The sequence below is a fragment of the Bison bison genome, unplaced genomic scaffold, assembly GCF_000754665.1.
Source record: "Bison bison bison isolate TAMUID 2011002044 unplaced genomic scaffold, Bison_UMD1.0 scf7180017864456, whole genome shotgun sequence".
Taxonomy (NCBI): domain Eukaryota; kingdom Metazoa; phylum Chordata; class Mammalia; order Artiodactyla; family Bovidae; genus Bison; species Bison bison.
In genome coordinates this window covers 19999423-20008622 of record NW_011495018.1, presented here as the reverse complement: position 1 = coordinate 20008622, position 9200 = coordinate 19999423, and the positions used below count along the sequence as shown (strand labels likewise).

The following is a 9200-nucleotide window of genomic DNA, read 5'->3' as shown; positions in this document are numbered from 1 at the left end:
AAGGCTTTGGCATAGTCCATAAAGCAGAAATAGATGTTTTTCTGGAACTCTCTTGCTCTTTTGATGATCCAACGGATGTTGGCAATTTGATCTCTGGCTCCTCTGCCTTTTCTAAATCCAGCTTGAACATCTGGAAGTTCACAGTTCACATACTGTTGAAGCCTGGCTTGGAGAATTTTGAGCATTACTTTGTTAGCATGTGAGATGAATGCAATTGTGCAGTAGTTTGAGCATTCTTTGGCATTGCCTTTCTTTGGGATTGGAATGAAAATTGACCTTTTCCAGTCCTGTGGTCACTGCTGAGTTTTCCAAATTTGCTGGCATATTGAGTGCAGCTGTTTCACAGCATCATCTTTTAGGACTTGAAATAGCTCAGCTGGAATTCCATCACCTCCACCAGCTTTGTTTCTAGTGATGCTTCCTAAGGCCCACTTGACTTCGCATTCCAGGATGTCTGGCTCTAGGTGAGTGATCACACCATCGTGATAATCTGGGTCATGAAGACCTTTTCTGTATAGTTCTGTGTATTCTTGCCACCTCTTCTTAATATCTTCTGCTTCTGTTAGGTCCGTATCATTTCTGTCCTTTATTGTGCCCAACTTTGCATGAAACGTTCCCTTGGTATCTCTAATTTTCTTGAAGAGATCTCTAGACTTTCCCATTCTATTATTTTCCTCTATTTCTTTGCATAAAAGAGTATGAATGTTCATTAGGACACTGCGTTCAGGCATATGTCATAGGTCAAATAAATTATGGAAAAACCATACAATGGAGTACTCTGACAGATTTCAAAATGATACAGACTGTCAAGGCATGTTTTTTAAACAAAACATTAAATTGCAAAAGTTAAAATTCCTACACTAACAGAATGCAAACTTTTAATGCTGAGAGAATACAGTGTCACTCAATTTTTGAAGTTTTTGGTCCGGGTAATTAGAAAAGAATCTGTTGTTTCCTTCTCCCCCAGCTTCTTCACTTTGTAATTTTCCCCACAAATAATGATTTTGATGGATAATACATTTCAAATCATGATAAAAGAAGCAAACCTGTTGTAGCCATTTGAGCTAGATGTCTAAAATTAATGCAGAACTCAGAGGGAAACCAAATCTTTGTCATGAAAAATTTTACTAAGTTGTTTTACTAAGTTGAGTGAAAATCGAAAGGCACTTAGGTCTAGGCAATGGCACCCCAGTCCAGTACTCTTGCCTGGAAAATCCCATGGACTGAGGAGCCTGGTAGGCTGCAGTCCATGGGGTCGCCAGGAGTCAGACATGACTGAGCGACTTCACTTTCACTTTTCACTTTCATGCACTGGAGAAGGAAATGGCAACCCACTCCAGTCTTCTTGCTTGGAGAATTCCAGGGACGGGGGATCCTGGTGGGCTGCTGTCTATGGGGTCGCACAGTCGGACACGACTGAAGCGACTTAGCAGCAGCAGCAGCAGTAGGTCTAGGCAGGATTAGTTAAGTCAATTATACACATATTGATAGCATAAATTAGTCACAGAACTTGAAGAAGTTAAAAATCTCTAGAGTGATTTAGTCTGAGGACCAACCTAGATTTACTATTACAACCAAACTAAATTGTGGGAGTAGGACTGGACAAGAGCACTAGAGTGTCCTTTTGAAACTTAAGAATGTATATTTGTGGTCCTCAAATTTTATCCTTGCATAACCCCCAAAGAGATTTTGAAAAACTAGCAGAAAAATTAGGTACTCTTTTACACATTTCCAGGTAGACATATAAACTGTTATCGTAAGTTTAAACTTATGATAAGTTGCAAAGGACAAAATTTTCAGCATATTTACCCCTATGTCCATAGCAGCACTATTCACAATAGCCAAGACATGGAAACAATCTAAATGACCATCAACAGATGAACGGATAAAGAAGTTGTGGTATGTGTACATAATAGACAACTACTCAGTCATAAAAAAGGATGAAATAATGTTATCTGCATCAACATGAGCACAACTAGAGATGATCATACTAAGTGAAGTCAGAAAGAGAAAGACAAGTACCATATGATATCACTTATATGTGGAATTTAAAGTATGACACAAATGAACTTATTTATGAAACAGACACACACACAGAACACACCTGTGCTTGCCAGGGGGAGTGGGATGGGGGAGGACAGACTGGGAGTTTGGGGTTACCAGATGCAAACTATTACATAAAGGATGGATAAACAACAAGGTCCTACTGTGTAGCACAGGGAACTATATTCAGTGTCCTGTGATAAACCAAAATGGAAAAGAAGATGAAAAAGAATGTATATACATATATAAGTGAGTCACTTTGCTGTACGGCAGAAATTAACACAACACTGTAAATCAACTATACTTCAATAAAATAAATTTTGAAAAAGATTGGAGTAGGAAAGTATGCTCTATTTGATGACAAGGAAATTATTCCTTTAGAGTGGAAAATAAATGTAAAATTAAGAAGTTTTAGATCCTATGTACCTAGCCTATCCAGATTTTTTTCTTTCAACAACATACTAATTGTCTATAATGTACCAATCACAGCTAAACATGGGAGATACAGTAGATAAGAACCTGTTCTTCTCCTTGAGGAATCTGGAGGAGGTGAGATCGGGGAAGAGACATGTAAATAAACAATTACAATTCAATGCAACATACTTTAATAAAAGCATATCTATTGTGCCTTAAGAAACCAAAACCATGAATAACTTGGCTCTGTACAGGTGAAAGTGGTGATCTCTCAGGAATAATTATTACACATGACATTGGAACTAGTTCCAGGATGCATGGGGATTTACTATCCAAAGAAGTGGCTGTGTAGCAAAGGGAGGGTGTAATGTGCTCAAAGAAAGAAGCATTTGAAAAAAAAAGCTTGGAGGAATGGCTAGATTACAATGTATATACAGTGCACATATCATGGTAGGGTCAACCAGGTGGAGGCCAGTTCATGTTCAGCCTTGAATGGCATGCCTTGGAGTTTGAACTTTATAAACAGGAGGGAGCTACTGGATGGCTTTGAGTAGAAATACGACATATGATTTTTTTTTTTTTGGAGACACACATTCTAGATAAAAAGGAAAAACAGAAGAGACACTAGAGGCAAGACGATTAGTAAGGAAGCTATTGTTTAGGTAGGATGATGAGGATATGAACAAAATCAGCAATACTGATCAGTATGAGGAGAAGATACTTGAGGTATTCAAAGATATAAGAAGTTGAGATTCAAGGAGGGAGGTGGGAGGGGGATTCAGGATGGGGAACACGTGTACACTCATGGTGGATTCATGTTGATGTATGGCAAAACCAATACAGTATTGTAAGGTAATTAGCCTCCAATTAAAATAAATAAATTTATATTTAAAAAATAAAACAATTAAAGAACAAAAAGAAGTTGAGATTCAAGTCTCCTCTGCCATTCCCCAATACCACTTTGGGTGATAAGAAAATGATCAAGGATGACTGAGATTTTAAGCTAACATGCCTGAGTAGATGGTGCAGGTATCAATTCAAGTTGAGGACAGATAAGAGGGACAAGCTAGGAGGGAAGGGTAAAGACTATGAATTAGGTTCTGACCCAATGAGTTTGGAAGGTAAAAAAGACGGGAGGCCTAGACAGGCGGCTGCACAGTAGTATAAGCTATGGGAGTGGATATAATGACCTAACAAGGATACGGAAAGATGGTAAATAGTGGTAGGGTGGTGGTAAAAAGAGATAAAGACAGTGTAGCAGTTTAGAGAAGGGTCTGGAGTCAAATTAGTCATTTAAACAAATTATTTAATTTTCTAAACTTCGGTTTTATCTCTAAAATACAGTTTACAATAGCACTGACTTTAGACGCCTTATTAAATGACATAATTCACACAAAGCCATTAACCAGCCCTAGCACACAGGAAGAGCTCAGTGTCTGAATGCTTACTGCAGGTTGTTGATGGGGATGGGAGGAACGGTAGGAATAAAAATGAAAAAATCTGTCTTTTGTCTGATGCAAGACTTGTGTGGTTGACTGATAGATAAATTTTCAAACACATATTAGACTTCTGAATGTAAACCAGCATGAGACAAACGTGAGAGGGAGCCCCCAAATAAGGTGTTTTTCAGCAGATACAAAGTAGTAATGTTCTCTCTCACTCAAGTGATTGACCACGTGCTGGCAGAGTGCTTAACTTGGATTGATAATGTTCAAGTGGCGATGCCAAATAACATTATGTGTCATGTAGTTGGAAACTACAGTAGATTCTACTCTGTTTTGCTATCTGGCATCTGCTAGTAGAAAAATGTTGCAACATGTTCAGTTTGGCTAATTAACCCAGACTCATGTGAATAATATGTGCAGAGTCTACCTTCTGGAACGTGCCTAGGCCTAAGAACAGGAACTGCTCTTCGTGAGTGAACTTGGATGATGCCATTGGTTCTGTTACTCTCCAGTAGCAGACACTACTGTTAAGTTAGCAGAAAATGACATGTCCTACTCATGCAAAATGCCTTTTACTAATAATTTTTGCTTTTTCAAAATCCAGTACTAAAAGTGATCCTAAAAACATTAGCTATTAACGCTTTAAAAAAGGGTTAAGCCTTTTTTAAAAAAAGGTATCTTTTATATTCTCAGCATCAGAGATATGTAGTTACTTCAATAGAATGCAAAGAAAGGGAAATAAAGAATTGTTTGATACTTTACTCAGTGTTTCTGAAAGCCTGACCCTTGGATCACCTTATCAAAATCCCCTGGATGATTATTAACAATACAGATTTTTCTGGAGCCTTCCCCAGATTCACTGAATTAGAATCTCTAATTTTTAAGTTCCCCACATTAAAGTTGGAGAACCACTGTCTTAGATTCATTCATTCAATAAATAAATATTTAATGCCAACAATATATTCAGATTGGACTGCTTTAGAAGTTACCAATAACTATCATACACTGTCTATACACCATGTGCTACACAATATGCTGATGCATTTTATGTGTGTTTGACTCACTCTGTTCAACAAGCCTGAGGTTTTACACTTCTATGTAATAGATGATAAACAGAATGAGTAAACTGTTCAAAGTCATCAGCTAATGAATATCCCTGTTCCTGAAACCCAGGTCTGATTCTAAAATCTGTGGTCTTAATTAGTATATTATTTAGCTTTACTTGAATCTAGAATACAAAAAAAGTGATTGATGGAGTGCATTACTTAAATTCCAATGCGAAGACTAAAAATATTCTGTATCAATCTAAGAGTATCTGCCCTCTCAGAGAATTTTCTTCCTTCTGCTTATCTTTCATGATCAACTGTAAGTCTAGGATAGGAGGAGTACAAAAGCTTGGCTGTCCTGGGAGTTTTCCTCTTGTGATCATGAATTAAATTCTACAGACATCTGTATATCCACTGAACACAGAATGTTCTTTGTGTACTCAGTGCTAAGTATAATCTTGATTTTGCAATTTTTAATAGGCTCTGATGAATGCTACCAACAAGCCATCACAAAAACACCAGGACCAATTAAGACTTGCAGGAGAATTTCAGGGAGAAAAATAATACTGCAGAAATTGGAATGCAGCCATATGGCCAGTACTTGCCTCAGTATCTGCTTTGATAACATCAAGATTCATCTGTATTTGAATTGCAAGGCCCACACACCTTTCATCAACAGTCTTTGGGGTGCCAGGAGATGAAACTCATGAAACTATGCTGACATCAGTACACTCTGCTGTAGATGACATTGCATCAGCTCCAAGTGAAGGCAAAGTAGCAGCAACAATTTATCAAAAGGTAGACAGTCTATGTTGCCAGTGCAGGGTACTAACACACTCTACATTGGATGGCATCACTGACTCGACAGACATGAGTTTGAGCGAGCTCCAGGAGTTGGTGATGGACAGGGAAGCTTGGTGTGCTGCAGTCCATAGGGTTGCAAACAGTTGTACACAACTGAGCGACTGAACTGAACTGAGATAGTCTATGCTGCCAGTGCATGGTACTAATACAGTCTCCATAGACAAGAGGATTAAATGCTAAACTGTTCTTTGTAGGACATGATAGAAAGTGGTATGCTGAGAACCGGCATGGATTTAATGAGCAGCTCATGGTATGGGTAAGAGTAGCTGCATTTGGGAAGATTTAATCATGACTGGTGGAGAAGGCAATGGCAACCCACTCTAGTACTCTTGCCTGGAAAATCCCATGGATGGAGGAGCCTGATAGGCTGCAGTCCATGGGGTCGCTAGGAGTCGGACATGACTGAGTGACTTCACTTTCACACATTGGAGAAGGAAATGGCAACCCACTCCAGTATTCTTTCCTGGAGAATCCCAGGGATGGGGGAGCCTGGCAGGGTGCCATCTATGGGGTCGCACAGAGTCAGACACGACTGAAGTGACTTAGCAGCAGCAGCAATCATGATTGGAAAAGGACGAAAACTTTTAGTTTTCTTACTTTGAAGTAGTCTGGCAAAAACCATTAAATTGGATGTAAGCACGCCTCCAGACCAACTTCTGATGTACGGGAAATAAGAAAAAGGAGACGGTCAAAAAGACCCCTGGCCTGAATTTTTCAAAATGACAATGTTACATGTGAAGAAAAAATGGGGTGACTGTTTTAGATTAAGGGTAAATAGTTATAATACTGAAATACAGTACATAAACCATGACTGGATCTTGAGTTTTGTTTTTTTGCAAGGAGGAGAAGGTATAGAAGACATTTTTGGGTCAAATGGGAAAACATATGTACATACAGACTGGATTCTAAAGACTATAGAATTGTTAACTTCCTTAATTGTGATAATAATATTATGTTTTCCAGGAGAACTTTAGAATTCTTAGGAAATACATGTTGGGAATTTTAGAGATGTCTACTTAACAACAGGCATCTGCAACCTATTTCCAAATGTCTCAATGACAAAAAGTGTGCGAGAAGAAATGAAATAAATATGGCACAATGTTAACAACTGTTGGATCTAGGTGATAGATATATGAATGTTTGTTGCATTCTTTAAACTTTTAATGTATGAATATTTCTTTGATAAAATATTGGGGGAAGAAATTGTGTTGAGTAGCAGGAACTATGCTCAAATTCTGATAAACCGAAATTCCCTAAAACTGAAGTTGCTGGCAAGCATACTGGGCATCCAGGAGACACCCGATATTCAATCTTTCAGTATTTATCAAAATAATGTGTAGGGTAAAATAATAGGCTGATAAATCTGATACAAACCATTCTATTTAGGAGTAAACTGGGCTTTCCAGGTGGCACTGGTGGGCTAATGCAGGACATCTGAGTCTGATCCCTAGGTTGGGAAGATCCCCTGGAGGAGGGCATGGCAGTCCACTCCAGTATTTTTGCCTGGACAGAAGAGCCTGGCCGGCTATAGTTCATACAGTCACAAAGAATTGGACACAACTGAAGCAACTTAGCACACATGCAAGGCAGAGAAGCTAAGAACACAAGCAGCTGTTATATAAAACAATGGTTGTCATAAAAGAGGTTCAGAAAAATGCTAGGTAAGCTCAGAGGAAATTACTTCCTGCTGGGGAAAATCTGGACACAAATCTCCAAGGTTACTAGGACATGGATACAGAATCACAAAACGTTGGTGCTTCAGTGATTAATCTTGTTAGAAACAAGAAAAGTCCATTTTGGCTAGAGAATGAATACTAAGAATATAAAAAGAAATTCAGCAAAGAATGTAGGTGTGCACCCTTGTTGTGGACTAGCGTGGATATAAACAATTTTCAGTTTACCTGAAAGTTCTCCTGATCCTTTTTCCCCGCAGCTTTAGGTATCCAAGCCGGTATTACGAAGATGACTGACAGGTGTTGACTCAAACCTACAGAAGGAACTATATGAGATAAATGTGAGACACTTGTGGTAAAGAGTCATGTAAAACTAACACGAAACGAATATTCACAAACATTAAATTGTTTAATACACCGTTGACTTGCAGGATTAGAACAGTATACTTTGTTTCAGAATGGCAGTCAGTGCTTACAAACTCTCACCAGAGAAACAAAGGGAGAAAATTCAGAATCTGAAGACAGGAAGTGGGGAAATAAGACTTAGAGGTGTTGCCGCGGTGGTGGGTAACCATCTTTTTCCTTCGCAGCTGGGAACGTAAAACGATTTCCTCAAGTTCCAGAATTCTCCATCCTCAAAGGTCAGGGGGTGAAAGTACTTAACAGAATTTGCGGGGGCGTGGTCAGGAGCTGCACTTTGCTAGAGTTAGGGGCTCCGCCCGGCGGCCCGCACCCAGGCCCCTCCCGTCTCGACTTGCTGCAGCTAGGCGAGGGGAGCCGGTTGAGCGGCCTCGCCCCACAGGGAGCCTCAAAGGGGCGGAGGGAGGGAGGGCTGCCGCCTGGCCAGCCCGGAAAGAAAACCTTGTTCCAGCGGAAGCTACTCTGAGCCTTGCTCTCCTCCGGGACTCTCGGTCTCCCAGGGCCCTGGGGCCCGCTCGGATCTGACCCACGGTTCGGAACCAAGGGACACTCACCTCACTTCTCGACTCCTGTCAGAATGGGTACTCCCTGGGGCAAGGGGGGCGCAAGCTATTCCCATCCTTCTGCCATGACCCCATTCAGAAGTGTCAAATGCAACTTTCGGGCAGAACAGGGATTTTCGGAGCTCTAAACTCCTGTCCACCTAGGTAAGTGACCAGACGTCCCAGCAAAATAAGGGACGGGAAACCTGCTGTCTCTAATCCCGCAAACGGGAAGGTAGTCCGGAATAGGAATTAACTTGTTTTACATGGGATGTCTGGTCACCTTTGGTCCTTTTTTGGGCCTACTTACAGATGCTTCTCTTCCCTGACTGCTCGACTGTTGCCCAGGGCAACTGTGAGTCTGGGCGAAGGGAAAACTACGTCACACAGGAGACGGGAGGCCAGGAAACTCCCGTTGCCATTATCAGTTATGGCTGCCTTAGCGTCAACAGTAACTTCCGCTTGAGAGTTGTCACTCTACCCTGCTGGAGGCTCTCTCTGTGGCCCAGCTAGCCAGCGGCGCCCAGTGGGCGGGAGAGAGGGCGTCCAGGAGCAGAGAAAAGGAAAAGGGCGCAGAGAGGGAAGCTGGCGCCAATACCTCATTCTGATTGGGTAGCGTCGCTGGCGACAGTACGTCTGTCTGATTGGGCAGCGTTGGCGGCTCTGGCCCCGCCTGTTTCTCTTCCCCGGCGATTGACGGGCCTGCACTCGAGAGGTGGGGCGGGGCGGTAGAAGCAAGAGTGTGTGGAGGGG

General features: G+C 41.1%; 2 protein-coding genes across 8 annotated transcripts in view; one reads left to right on the top strand and one right to left on the bottom strand.

Moving 5' to 3' along the window:
• BBIP1 (BBSome interacting protein 1) overlaps positions 1-8899 on the bottom strand; it is an 18054-nt gene extending 9155 nt beyond the window's left edge. For 2 of the 5 annotated variants that reach the window (XM_010859360.1, XM_010859356.1), the window contains exons 1-2: positions 7972-8062; positions 7714-7811 (exon numbers count right to left, since the gene is read on the bottom strand). The gene's annotated coding sequence lies outside the window, so the exon portion shown is untranslated. Of the gene's footprint in view, positions 1-7713; positions 7812-7971; positions 8063-8459; positions 8539-8757 lie in introns of those variants that run through there. The other 3 variants (XM_010859357.1, XM_010859358.1, XM_010859359.1) reach the window with 3 other exon arrangements.
• SHOC2 (soc-2 suppressor of clear homolog (C. elegans)) overlaps positions 8052-9200 on the top strand; it is an 88490-nt gene continuing 87341 nt past the window's right edge. Inside the window, exon 1 of one of the 3 annotated variants that reach the window (XM_010859364.1) lies at positions 8052-8126. The gene's annotated coding sequence lies outside the window, so the exon portion shown is untranslated. Of the gene's footprint in view, positions 8127-8531; positions 8613-9122; positions 9163-9200 lie in introns of those variants that run through there. The other 2 variants (XM_010859361.1, XM_010859362.1) reach the window with 2 other exon arrangements.